Genomic DNA, 14,229 nt, shown 5'->3' on the forward strand with positions numbered 1-14,229 from the left:
CATTAATTTTAAATTACATTTAAGACATTTAAAAAAATTCGATATTTTGACCAACTATATTTTGTACAACGATATTTTTGATTCAATATTTTTGTACTTACCTGTTTGTAGATCGGAATTCTATATTTTTGCATTCTATATTTTGTCAACGATATTTTGGTAAGTCTATATTTTTGTATTCGATAGTATGTCAGTGATCCTTAAGTGGAAATGTCAATGGGTTGGGTAAGCTCCGGAGGACGTAAGTAGGAAAACGTTGGTGCTGCCTCTCGAAGTGAAGATCTATTTCGTCAAGGATTTGAGACCAATATGGTTGTATACAGGTACAGCTCCAGAGAACATATTCTACGGTACCCACCTCCCCGCACCCCCTCTAACACAGGGCGCTCTGGTGAGAGTCAAAGCAGTGTAAGCGCTCCAGTGTGTTATACCAATAGGTGGCAAGCTTGGTCAATGTCTTCGTGAGAACCATATGATAGGCCGAGTGCCGTGCCCTATGGTAAATACCTTCCCATTCTTCGTGGCTTAGAGTTCTACCCAAGTCCCTTTCCCAGCTGGCTCGGCCCACGTTGTGTGTATGTGTGGTGGTGGCCAGAAGCATTTTTTATCGGTCGGAGATAATTTTCTTATCCGAGGTGCGTGTTACAAGCCATTTTTCGTATGGGGTCAGAAGACGCTGTGCCTGATGTTTGACGTGTGGGTGAAGTGCCCAATGCCTGATTTGCAGATATGGCAAGCGCTCTGATTCTGAAAGGCCATGGTCTTCTTTGAGCTGTGTAAATGGAATGATGCCATCTATGTCAAAAAGGTGGCCTAGGGACCTGCAGGAGGAGGAACGCCAGGCCTGAAAGGTCCGGACATCCGCGCCAGGGTGAAACTTTGGATTGTCAAATAGAGGTGTGAGGGGTGATGGGAAAGTGGTTAGTTGGTTGGAAACGTTAGTGCGGTCCCAAGATTCCATAATCGTGCTTGTGATGTATGAAGCATAGAGATTGGGCGGTCTGTGTTGTTTGCAGAGAAAGGGAATACCTTGCAATGGTCTGGCTGCCACCGCCTGGTCCTGGAACAACCAGTGTTTCTCCGATTCCAGGCGGTGCCCTTCCAATAGGTATCTAAGCTCGACAGCATGGAAGTACAGTTGAAGGTCAGGCACCCCTACTCCCCCCTTCTCCTGAAGAAGAATCGCGACCTGATGTCGGGATCACGGTTTACAGCCATGCCAAAGAAAGCGCGCTAGGCCAGCTTGGATCTGTTGAATCCAGCCCAGCGGAGGGTGAAGGGTCTGGAAGAGGTACAGAATCTGGGGAAGGATGGTCTTTTTAGTTAGAGGGCGCATTTGCATAGTGCTGCAGCGAGAGGGGGGCCTCCGCACGATGTTGGTTTTTACCTCCATTTTTTTAAAGAAGGGGGCTGTGTGGCCCCCTTTCTTTTCCCATTATTTTGGCCCTGGGGACCCCATCCCCCAGGGCCTGACCCCTTTCTAAATTAAAAAAAATAAATAATTTGGGGCATGGCCTTGATTTCATTTTTTTTATCTTTTGGAGGGGGGATGCGTTTCCCCCTCCTGATGCCACTTATGGCCCCGGGGACCCAATCCCCGGGCCGGCTTTAAAAAAAAAAAAATACTTTGAGGAGGGGAGCTTTGTGGCCCCCCTCCCGGGCCACTTATGGTCCGAGGACCCTTCCCCCGGGGCCTGGTCTCTCATTGGAGACCGAGGGGGGTTCCCAATCCCCCCAAGGTCCCACACCCGGCTCCCTGCCTCCTGCAGGAGCCGGTATTGCTTTTCCACATGGGGAGCATACACATGTGAATGTGCTCAGATGGATGGAGGTAAGGCTACGTCATACACAGTGATAACGCTCATTACAGTCAAGCAATGTATGTCAAACGTGAATCTGAAAGTCTCACATATAACACACTAGTATATTTCTTAAAGCCTGACAACAGAGCGTACAGCAATACAAATGTAAACATTACTGTTTACTGTTTGTCACATATGATCTAGGATGTGCACTCTGCCCGTGGCTGATGATACTTCTTAGAGCCACCAATACCCAGGCCGAAAGGCAGCACAATAATGTGCATACACACACCAGGGGCATCATGTACCCCAGATTTGTTTTTTGATGTAACGTTTGAGATGCGTGGCCATCACACATGGAAGGCTAATGTACAGACCATGAATATTGATCAAGATGATTGCTGTATGTTGTGTGTAGTATAAGATATGTGTATACAGCAAAAAAATTTCAACAAAACTCTCTAAGCAGAAGAGGTGTCTCTCATCAAACGCTGTAGAGAGAATGACTAAAATGAGTGGGGTCGTCCAACTGTTACAATGGGCAATGTTATGAAGCAATCAAATGCTTTTTTTTAAAGTCACATAGCAATCACACATCGAGCGTGCAAGGAGGCCGCACCCAATGCGATTTTGAGAAAATATATTTATCATAATATAAGTTTATTATAGTTAGAAATATATAAATGTTTAAAATATTTTAGATTATCGCTTGCTCTCATATACCGTTTAAAGTTATTTAGATATACTTTTGAGGGGAAAAAGAGGGAATGGCGTACCCGGCGTGACATCATACGTCTGTGACGTAACACAGGGCCTGGCGGCGTGCACTGGTTGCATACGCACCGTGCAGCGGGCGCGACCCCATACATGCATACATGATGTGACACGTGGCTTGGTACTGCGTACCCGTCGAATATCAAAGTAGCAGCTGGGGTGACTTCATGCGTATATGATGTTAAGCAGGACGAGGTGCCGCGAACCCATCGGATACGGAATGCACATCATTTACAAGTTTAGCAATATGGTGGATCGGATTCACGTTCTGATGAAGCATGGTACACTACCGATATGAGAGTGCAGTTTTCTAAAAAAAAAAAAAAAAGAGAGATACGTATTTTGGGGGGAAAATATCAAACATTACATAATTTTTAAAGTTAAAAAAGAAGTATAATGGAGTTCCAAAATATTTTTAATAATAATAGAAAAAATATAGGTTTTATAAACATTAAAACATGAAATTAACATTAAAAAACCTTTGAAATTTACTGAAAAAAACTTAGGTTTTACAGACATTATAGTTAGGAATTAGCATTTAAAAAACCTTAGAAATTCACTAAAAAAACATAGGTTTCAGGGACGTTATAGTTAGTTGAACATTTGACTCATATAAAACCAGACAAATTTGCCTGTTATACTTAGTCGAGCTAACCATAACTTGCGCACCCGCAATGCACTGGGGATGACGTCACATATTACATCACTCATGACATGGTCAGTGACATCACTGATGACATCTCAAATGACATCACTGATGATATCATCCATGTGAAAATCTGAAGCATATACTGATGCCCTAATATAAACTTTGATACACGCACTCTAAAATACAGACCACTATTTTTGAAACCATACACACAATAATGCCAGATACTACATACCAGCCACTATTTCCTAGGTCTATACACACACCCAGTCACTTATACATGCAGTTACTCATCAATACAGTACTATAATGTGCACTCATACACCTATATATACAGTAACACTCCGCCACTCATCCATAGAGTTACTCACACACCTAGTCAGTCATGCAAAGAATCAATCACATACCAATTTACTCATGTATACAGTTATACACACCAACTCTGTTATTTATACACACACCACATCACTTATTTATGAAGTTACTAATACATACTTACTGTCTTATACAATCACTGATACAAGCAGACACTCATTTATACACTCTTCAAATAACTTACTCTCATGTATTGTCATTTATATATTCTAAAACTCACATACACTGCCTTAAACCATATGTGGTTACTCACACATATACCACTGAGACATTCATTCACTCACCAACACACCCATACACACACTAATTCACCCATACAGCCCTTCCCAGATGCACTTTAGAAGCCATACAACCAGTGAATCACTCACTCAGACATCTATGCACAGAGTCACATACCCTCCCACCCACCCACCCAGACACTCAGGCACCCATACAAATACTCAGACAACAAATCAATAACCCATATAGACACTCATGTAGCTACTCACCAACCATTGCAGTCGGGTACACACCAACTAAGAGACTAATACAGACTTTCACACAGTTTAGTCGCTAACCCATGTATTCAGTAAGACACGTTTAATCACTCACTTATACAGTTAGTCAAGCACTTTTGAGAAATTACTGTTTGTTGAGTGTATTAAAGTGCCCTTTTTGTGCTGTCACCTCTTCACATTTTTGCTCCAAATTCTGATGGTTATGACTCTAATAGAGCACCGGAGCCTGCTGCATAGCCCCCAGTGCCTGGGGTCTCTCCCAAAATGGTTATGTTTGACTTGGTAATCCCAAATTGGCAAATACTGTACCCACTTCTAAGTCCCTAGTATATGGTACCAGGGGTATCCAGGGCATAGGTGGTCAAGGGGTCCCCGGGGCTGCAGCACAGGTTTGTGCCACTCTGAGTAACTCATGTAAACTGCTGACAGCAGGCCTGCCATTGCAGATGCAGGAGCAGTGCAAACTACTTGAACTCTACTGTACCCTCACCATGTGCAGCACAGTCAAATACACCATTTAAAATATATATCAGACCCCCTAAGGAAGGCCTCCTGAGCCCAGTAGGCAGGGTGCAGTATATTAAAGGTGAGGATATATAAGTGCAAGTCTATATGTCCCTAAAGTGATATTCCCCATTGGAAACTACTGTAAGTGTTAGCGTTCCATAGGATAACATTGGCTGCCACCTGGGCATTCTCGAGGTTGGCAGCTCCATTATGATACCACCAAAACATTTCACGTTTGGTATCAAACAACTTGCCTTCTCACCCCTGAAATTAATATCATGTCTTGTGTGATGTGGCATGCACCCAGGGGACTACCTTAGAGGTTGCCCACCAGGTTGTCCTAGTTTCTCTGTGTCTTGGTTAGCCTGCTCGTGCCTACACCATTTGCTGCTGCCAAGACAGAATTCTAACCTTCTGCCAGGCAGTGTGATCACTCCCATGAGTCCAGAACAAAGGTTTGGCCAGGAAGGAGGGGACACCTCCCACCTTGCAAGCAGGCTAGTGAAGTGGCACATCAAGGCAGTGAGTTTCAAAGGCTGCACCACCTCTAATATGTATCAGGGTTGTCTCCCAGTGGAGGAAACAACCCAGGCACATTTGCATCAGTTGCAGGGAAGCACTTTTTGGGTTTCCCTAACACCGGGCTCAAACACAATTTGTTTTGGACTAACTTAATTCTTAAACTATTGACTCATATTCTATACTTGGGGTAAGAAATCAGTATATCGTACTGTCAGCCACCCAATGAGGACCAATAATTGGTAGCCAAATCACAAAATGTAGCTCAGTTTCAAATACACTACTCTTAGAACCATGCTATAGAAATAAAGTATTGCAGTTGGAAGATTCAACCTCCTGAAGAAGTTCAGTCTGACAAGAATTATGTAAACCAGGAGCTTTGCTATGGCTACACAGAAAAAGAGCAAAACAACCTGATATTTAAAAAATAATCTATGACGCTCTCCATCTTGCATTTAGAAATCAGATAGTTGCACACACAGTTTCTGTAGAAAGGACATTAAGACACAATAAAGACTCAAACAATTTTAGATAATTTGTTTATGGTATTAAAGAAACTAAATCAATGCACATAAGTATTATTTTAAGAAGCTCTGTTATGAGTCTAACAGCTCAACATATAAAATCACACATCTAGCCAAAGTAAATCTATTTCTAAAGAGAACCATTCATAAGAGGATTGTTCAGAATTTGAGATTCCCACCACCAACAAAGGCAGGACAGTTCATAAGAATTCTCCTACCTAGCGTGGGCAAAGAGTTCAAGTTAGAGTCCACTAGGGAAAAGTCCATGGGCATAGGCAAGGGTAATAGAGCATTAATCAGGAAAGTTTAAGTCTGGTCTCTCACTAGACAGCTCCAAATCATCCAACAGGCAAGTTCATCAGCAAGGGGAAAAAAACCAAGGGGCATTTAAAGATAGTCCAGAATGCAGGCTAGAGAAGTTAAGGAGCCCAAAATTGCTCCCTCCCCTTAGGAAAGTCACTTTGTATACTCCAAATCATCCATTTGTGACATCAGTTGTCATCATACAATGGTCCGCCCATCATGTGATTATTTTTCCAATCACCAGGTACAAATTGATACTCCAACATATTTTCCCATGCTGCTTATGAGAAACTGCTGTCCATTCCGTCCTCACAGGTTAGTTGACAAAGAGCTTATTTACTTTGTTGCGCTTTACGGATTTAGTCAAAAGGTTGGGTTCCCACCAATCCATACACAAAGAAATACTGAAAAGTGTCTTGTCTGTTAAAGAATGTTGCATAAACAGAACAGATAAAGCAACATTTGAGGAAGCATAACAAAAGTCCATTACACCAGCCTATTAAATAATGCAGCCTAAGGGAAAAAGGCAATGCAATGCATTTTAAAGTTAGCATTTCCTATTTAGTAAATTAAACTCCTAATTAGAATCAAACATAGCAAAATGAATCAAACATCATACGAGAGAATATTTGTAATGTTGTTAGTGATTATTACCCAGAAATGTTGAACTTTAACTATGGCATACTTCCAAAATTTCAAAAAATCCCAACATGCATACTATTCCCAAAAATCATTAAAGTAAAATTGTGTGTAAAAATATAAGATCATAATAATGATAGTTTCAGTCATATAGTTTATTCCGTACATATTTTGCACCACTTTCTATATTGCTATAGTGCTCCACAATGAAGTCAAAAGAAATGCTTCATACATTTTTTATGACAAGTTTGGTAAAAATATAAAGTAATCAGTTAATAAACATGGTAAATTCACTCTTTCATTAATTGTATTAATCTTGCTATTTCTACCTATTCCAGCACACTTTTACGGTGCTGGGACTTCAACTTTTCTCAGTTTCTATGTTGTATTTTAGACGTGTCAAAGGTGCACATTTGAGTTTTCTGTACCATAATCAGTTTGTGTGTCGTGTAAAGACTGATCAGCTTTTAAGCTGTTTCTAGCCCAACACAGTTGGAAAATTAGTTATGCAAGGAGGGGTACACTCCCAGAAGGCTAGCCACACCTCCAGGGTGAGCAACCGGGTCTGTACACTAAAATTAGATTTCTGCCATTTTTAGGAGTGGCAGATTAGAGTGTTCTTGGTAGGAAAGGTGACCGACACCCCCCGATGTGGGCACCTCAAGGACTGATTAGCTGCAGAGTCTAGCTGCCCATTTGCTACTAGCTCAAAAGCCCCTAACTGCCCTAAATCTAGGATTTAAGGGACCCCAAACACCAGAACCGCAGTTCTTAACAACCTCCATCAAATAGGACAGAGGAAGAGTTCCGCACCAGTGACAAAAACACTTGAACAAAGCAAAAGTGAGATACCCTGGACCTGCGGCAACTCTCTTGAAACTATGACATGTTTGTCAGTTTTGTCATGCCTAACTTTGGGCTGCTGTCCATTGCTATGCTGCCTGGGGGTCGAGAAGTTGGGAGTTATGTTTTTCTCTTATGCGGGTTCCAGAGCTGAAGCTGTCATTTTACAAAAGTCTCATTGCTTAGGTGGGTAGGTGTCGACTGGGGGATGGTTACAGTGTATGCTATATACACATGACTGCTAAACACACTGAATTTAAGCTGCTGAATTGAAACATTAGGGGCAGAGTGACAACAGCTCGGAGACACAAGATACATATGTTCCTAAAGCACTGGGTGGTGTGTATAGCTTTCCTACAAGAGACACATCTCACTGCAATGGATGTGCAGCGCCTCTAGAGATGCCGGAGAGGACAAGTGTACGCCATGGATTACTCCACCAATGCTCGGTGTACCTTGATATGGGTTAGGGCTGGGGTTCCTCATGAGGCTGTGCAGGTCCAAGTGGATAAAGAGGGTAGATATGTTCTGGTGGAAGGGAGACTAGATCGTAAACCTTTGACAATATGCTGTGTTTACACTCCTAACCAGGAGCAACTCACTTTCTGGGGTCACGTATCTGCACCGCTGCGTATCCTGCATGGGGAGGCTATGGTCATTGAGGGAGACTTCAGTTGTGTAGCGGATACCGACCTCAATCGCTTTATCCCGCCGATCCCAGGGGCATTAGCAAACAGGATTGTGAAGGGCTTTCAGGACTGGGCAACCTGTTGGGAATGCGTGGATTTCTGTTGGGCACAGCATGGTATCACTGAGTAAGGGTACAATATTAGAGCTAGAATAAATTAAAAGGAAACTGCCTCTCACTACCCCTAGGGGTAGTGAGAGGCAGTCTCCTTTTGATTTATTCAATCACGTTCAGATGCTTTGTGCTCTGAACTCTTATTGAGTCAGGTTGGAAAATTGTACTGATCCAGGGATTGGCACGTAATCTGTTAACTGAGTTGGTATTTGATTCTTCTTTTTAATACATTTTGGATGCAGTTCCTATGAGGTCACCATGAATGCAGTTCCTATGAGGTCACCATGTTATGTTCCAATCTGGAATGGTTCTCCCGAAATATGCTAATTCTTTTTTGGATGCTCCCTTAAATATGTACTTGTCCTGATTATGAACTAAAAATGATATATAGGTGGAAACACCGTCAACGCCTACCTTTGGCTTACAGTTATAAGGAAGCATTGACTGCCACTTTTTGTTCCTGTTATTTGTTAGACTGATTTTTGTTTTAAAAGCGTGTTTCTTTTTGCCATTGCTTTTTTGTCTTACACTGTATATTATCTTATGAATTATGTCTTTAGTATTACTATGTGAGCATCTTGTTTTTGTAATAGTTTTATCATATTTTGTTACTGTAGTAAAGAACATATTTTTGTAATATTTTCCTGTTGGGTACCCTTTTAAGTGATTAATTTGCATGAATTGTTCATTGCAAATATGTTTCTCAAACCATAGTAGCTCTAATATTGTTTACTTACCCCAGGTTTGGGAAATCGAGTTGCTCCATGTTTGTTGTAATCACTGAGAAAGAGTAAACATCTAGGTAAATGGCTCTATGAGGCCCTCAATGGGATGGCGCAGAAGGCACTGCTTGCACTCTGGCACAGACGGGATGCCATATTGGGCAGGGAGTTTTCAGACCAGGAATTCGCAAAAATGCTCGCTTACCCACAGAAAGGCTCTCAGAATTCCTGCTTTAAGGTTATCCAGTTCAACTACCGTCACCAGACTTACCTCACCTCGAAGAGGTTGACAGGGATCTATGGGGGGAAACTAAATGCTGCTCATGCTGCACATTAGCAGAGGCTAATTTTTGCCATATGACATGGGCCTGTCCTACTGTGAGGGTGTTCTGGTGCAGAGGCTGGGTGAAACGCTAGATTGGACCTTGCTGTGTCCTTTGGGGTATTGGGGTCCTTTCCACGTCCAAAGCCCAGGAAGGTGGGAAACTACTTCCTTGATGTGGGCTTAATATTGGCCCAGTGGAAGATCTCTCTGACCTGGAAATCTGTGCCTGGACCAGTGGTGACCTGGTAGGAATCAACGATTAGGGAATGGGCCCAGGATGAAGACCAGACACTACATAGGGAGGAAGCAAGGGGAGTTCTGAGACGGCCAACTGGGCTTCAATGGGCTGAAGTCCTGGAGGCATTTGAGTTGTACTGTTGGCATATCACTCACTAGAGGGGCATGACGAACATGGTGATTATAGATGTTATTCTACTGTGTAACAATAAAGTGAAAAGAAAATACCAATAAAAATACCTTTAAAAAATGAGTGCCCTGCATCTGCAAAATGCAGCTGGGCTGCTCACTTCCTTTACCAAAAAATCCTCTGCCAGATTACTGGCCATGCGAACACATGCATCCCGACGCATGTATTTGGATGTGACTGGCAATAACAATGAGATCCACTGGCCTTGCTGGTGCTTGGTATTTATAGAACTGCAATTGTTTTCCTGATTTTTCGGATATTTACACATTCATTTGTGCAACCCTGTACTTGGACATGACCTTCTACATTCTCTTTTCAGGGGATTCTTTATTAGGCCATGCCAAAGTCATTCTACTTCGGAGACAGGCTGTCTACTAGTACCTATGTTCCTTCGGGCGATAACAGCTCTTGTTTTACCAGATAGTATAGCAATTAAATCTTAATCACCTTTTCTTACATCTGGCTGAATTACATCACCAATGAGCTCTTTTTTGTCGTGCAAAATTGACCTCCATCCATCTAATGTAACCATTTTTAGCTGTCAAACCTAATAATCATATATTTTCGAATGAATATAATCTTCCACCATCTGTTCACCAAATATCAATACAAAGTGCCTGAGGATGGTTTCACTCTCCATCCAGCACCCTACACATGTCTTCTACTGACAATTGCACCCCCTACCACTCCGGTAAAATTTGCCATGAATCCTCCATTAATTGAACATATTTTAGAAGCTGTTAGAAGGCCTCTCCCTCTTGAAATAATATTGGTTTCCCCCCAAAAAAACGTTGTACGTTGCGATCAAATATATATCAGAGCAATGTCTTCATTACCCTCACACAATACTAAAACATAGGCATAAAACCTTCAATCCCTCATTTCTCATTTCAAGTCCTTTGTAATGTAAACACCCCTCGCGAGTTTTCAGACATTGCAATTTACATTCATTTAGGACAGGGAAATCTAGATTTAAGAATACTCTACTCTATACCCCTCCTGCCCTTCTCCCCAACCTGGCTCCTTCAGAGCTGATTTACCTTCCAATATACAGCGAGCAGTCAGACATAAATGCAAAAGAGACCTTTTTGTTCTCACTTAAGTCAATGAACTTACCTTGGACAGGCTCAGAAGAAGAGGATATTTGGGATAAAGAAAATATTAGCTCAGTGCCAACATTTCTTGCAACAAAGCTAGACCAAATTTGAGCAGACACATCCATGATCCTTCAAACCTGCAGAATTCAATATACTTTAAATAACTATCTTCTCCCCCTCTTTTGTTGAAGAATCAGATCAGCATTGTAAACCTATGGTAGCTCCTTCGAGAGATGGACTTTCGTTCTTTATTGGCTTGACCAATAAGACAGGAAGCACTTTAAAGTGTTTATGTTCACTGCATTAACCAGAAGAAATCATGTGCCTATTTAGAACAAGGAAGTGCCACAAAGGTCCGTGAAGTGCTACTTAAGTGCTGCATTTTCAGGACAACCACTTATGTACATGTGGTCCCTGTAGGGGCATTGTATTTAAATGTATTTTTTGTAGATATCTTGAAAATCTGGTGCGAAGTTCCACACCAATGCTTTGATCCGTGATCTAACGTTGCATTTTACTCTACAAAATAAACCTGAAAAATGGGAAATCTTTTACTTATTCTGAGCTGACAACGTAAAAGCTCAGAACAGGTGAATGGGACAATAGTGTTAAATGTGGTGTAGCGGGGGGGTGCACCCTCTCGCCGTGTGCTGCGCGCTCACGAGCTTCGCAGCGCACTGCAGGAAGACACGAACACACAGTATGCGGGTTACACGCGGACTGCCTGCGCAGCTCTGCCTACTTTATTTATACACAATGAGCGTAGGGTCGGGGATCGGTGAACGCGCGCCAGTGGGGAAAGCTGGGGGCATATTATAAAAGGGGGCCATAGGCAATTTTCGCCGCTTTGCAGCCGTTTTTGGCCACTAAGCGACGATAATACTATCGCTCTATTAGCAAGCTGTCGCTAACAGCAGTTAGCGACAGCTTGTAGGCGATAGCGAGCGGTTTGGGACCCGCTTTGCATGTCAGCGATATTTATCGCTCATGACATGCAAAGTGGGTGTACCCAACCTGTTAGCGACTGAAAGCAGTCGCTAACATCGCTATCGCCTATTACCAACACAGGCGTAGCGATGGAAATATTTGCGATAAGCGCGAATATCTCCAAAAACTAACACCTGCTCAGACCAGTTCTTAGCTATTATATCCAATGGGAGGTGGATATAATGGCTAAGACCATGTTAACGATAATGCGTGAATATCGCTGTATTCTCAGCGATATTCACAGATTTTGCCGCTATCGGCGGGAATTTTATCGCTTTTGAGATAAACGTTGCTAATAGCACGTTATCTCGGCGATAAAATTCCGTGATGCGCGGCGATAAAAAAATTGTCGCTAACCCTACTTAGCGATAAATATCGCTATTTGTTGCTAATATGCCCCCTGGTGCACTAACTATTACATTAAACAGTGATATTTTTAGTTTAGACTTCAATTCTTACTACTTCGATGTGACTTTCTAATTAATCTTTCTTAGCCTCAATCACCTACTTTTTATGTTGTTCCTTTTCTGTATATATTATTTAAGGGTCTATGGCTTCTAGGATATATTTGACTCTCTATAAAGTTGATTTCCCACATTTTTTATTGTTTGCCATCTTAGAGCATCATAAACAGTTGCAGTCCCAGCAAAGTTAACACAGCGGTATTTTTGTTAATTGCCATACATTTTCCAAAATACGTCTTGTATAACCCCAGCTAATTTGTTTTTGTAATTATCCGTTTCCTATGGATCCAACAATATACTTAGTTAATATCAATATAATATTCTGGTCATTCCAAGATGTCCAATGCTGAAATGATGTGCCTTTGCACTGCTTTGGACAAAAGTAAAGTAAAGTCCACATTTGTAAAGCGCACAATCACCCGTAAGGGTCTCTAGGCGCTGGGGGGCCGTCGGGAAGATTAAGCGAGCTATTGCCCAGAGTCACATGGTGCTGGGCTAACCTGCCGCCGGAGCCGGGGATTGAACCGTGGTCCCCAGATTCCAGCGTCAGTCGCCCTGGCCGCGGCGCCACACCTCTTCCACCGCGGCGCCACACCTCTTCCACAGGGGGTCGTGTGCTATCTGATACACAAAGAGTACTGGCAGGTACTATAGAAAAGCAGTATGCACAGGCAGTTTCTGTAGGCACCAAGATCATGCATTTATGCAGGTAACAAGGACAGCACGGACTGTTAAAATAAGCTAAAAGCAAAGGGGGGCATGATTTACAGTCTGGATTGGATGGCAGAATAAGCAAAGTGAAGGACATTCAGAGCAAGCTCATCAACCCTTCCTGTAGTAATTTCAGGCTGGGCCTTCAGGCTCTGGTAACGGTTGTGTACAAAATCACTTTTGTTCCGCTTTAAATACTATCTCCAGGGTTTAACTCCCAATAGGCTTGGGCGTAATTAATTGAGCCACATGAAGTTATGTGGATTTGGCCAATGGTACTTGGCTTAATAAATCAGTTGACCCATTGCTTCTTTTCCACTTGAGGTCTTTCATAAATGCAGTCATGACATTGCCACGTGGCACAGTCAACACAAGACCCTTGGCTGCTGCCATGTGATGCTGCCCTACTGCCGCCTCCTTTGTCCAAAATCTCGAATTCCATCTTGATGAGGACCCATCTCTTAAGTCAGGTCAATAGACTATCCTGCACCTGCTTCTCTCTGATGAAGATACTCCATAAACTTCTCCCTCTTCTTCCAAGTCCCACTCTTTCCCTAGTAGTGCAGTCCTCCATAGTGAGCAGGCTTGATTCCTGCAGTTCATTATTCTTGGGCTCCATTGATCACCTTCTCAAGCGTCCTTATCGAACTCAAGCTGCTGTTGCTAGACTCACATGTTCTCTCTTCAGCACTCTCTAGCACCAACGCGTTGATTTCATTATATGAGCTACCATTGCCTTAGACAATTGTTTACATCCAGTAGCAAGGGCTGGGGGAGGGCGTTCGAGGTACGCTCCAGACAGCACGAGTTTTGGAGGCGGCAGGAGCACTTTTACCCTTACCCTCGTCGTCGTCTGTCTCCCTCCGCCCGACATGCATACATCGCGGGCGTAGGGGGACACGCCACTGTTTAAATCTGTCTGCATTGAACATTGGGCAATCCATCAGGCCAGGCCACATTTTCTTCAACATCAATGCGTTCAGTACCACCCTAAGTGGCTTCTTTGTTCTTCTGCAACCTGCTTATCATACCCAAGTTCAGAAGGGTAGCGCCTGTGGTATAGCCATTTCTATTTCAGCCAACTCCACTGGAATAAAATGTTCCTCTTTGTTCTATCAGAGAACTGCATCCCTTCTGGAAGGCTTTAGAAACCTGGCTTTGCACACTCTAATCTGCTTCATCTGAATTGTGCATGTGGCTGATATCAGTGCCAGGCCACCTTTTCATGCCACAGCTGCGTTTTACAAATGTGCAAATAACAA

At 42.7% G+C, this 14,229-nt stretch overlaps 1 protein-coding gene across 4 annotated transcripts in view; it reads left to right on the forward strand.

The window, feature by feature from the left end:
- LOC144799496 (fatty acyl-CoA hydrolase precursor, medium chain-like) overlaps positions 1-14,229 on the forward strand; it is a 282,807-nt gene that overhangs the window by 178,532 nt on the left and 90,046 nt on the right. The window lies entirely within an intron of this gene.

Source organism: Lissotriton helveticus, chromosome 12 (genome assembly GCF_964261635.1).
Source record: "Lissotriton helveticus chromosome 12, aLisHel1.1, whole genome shotgun sequence".
Lineage (NCBI taxonomy): Eukaryota > Metazoa > Chordata > Amphibia > Caudata > Salamandridae > Lissotriton > Lissotriton helveticus.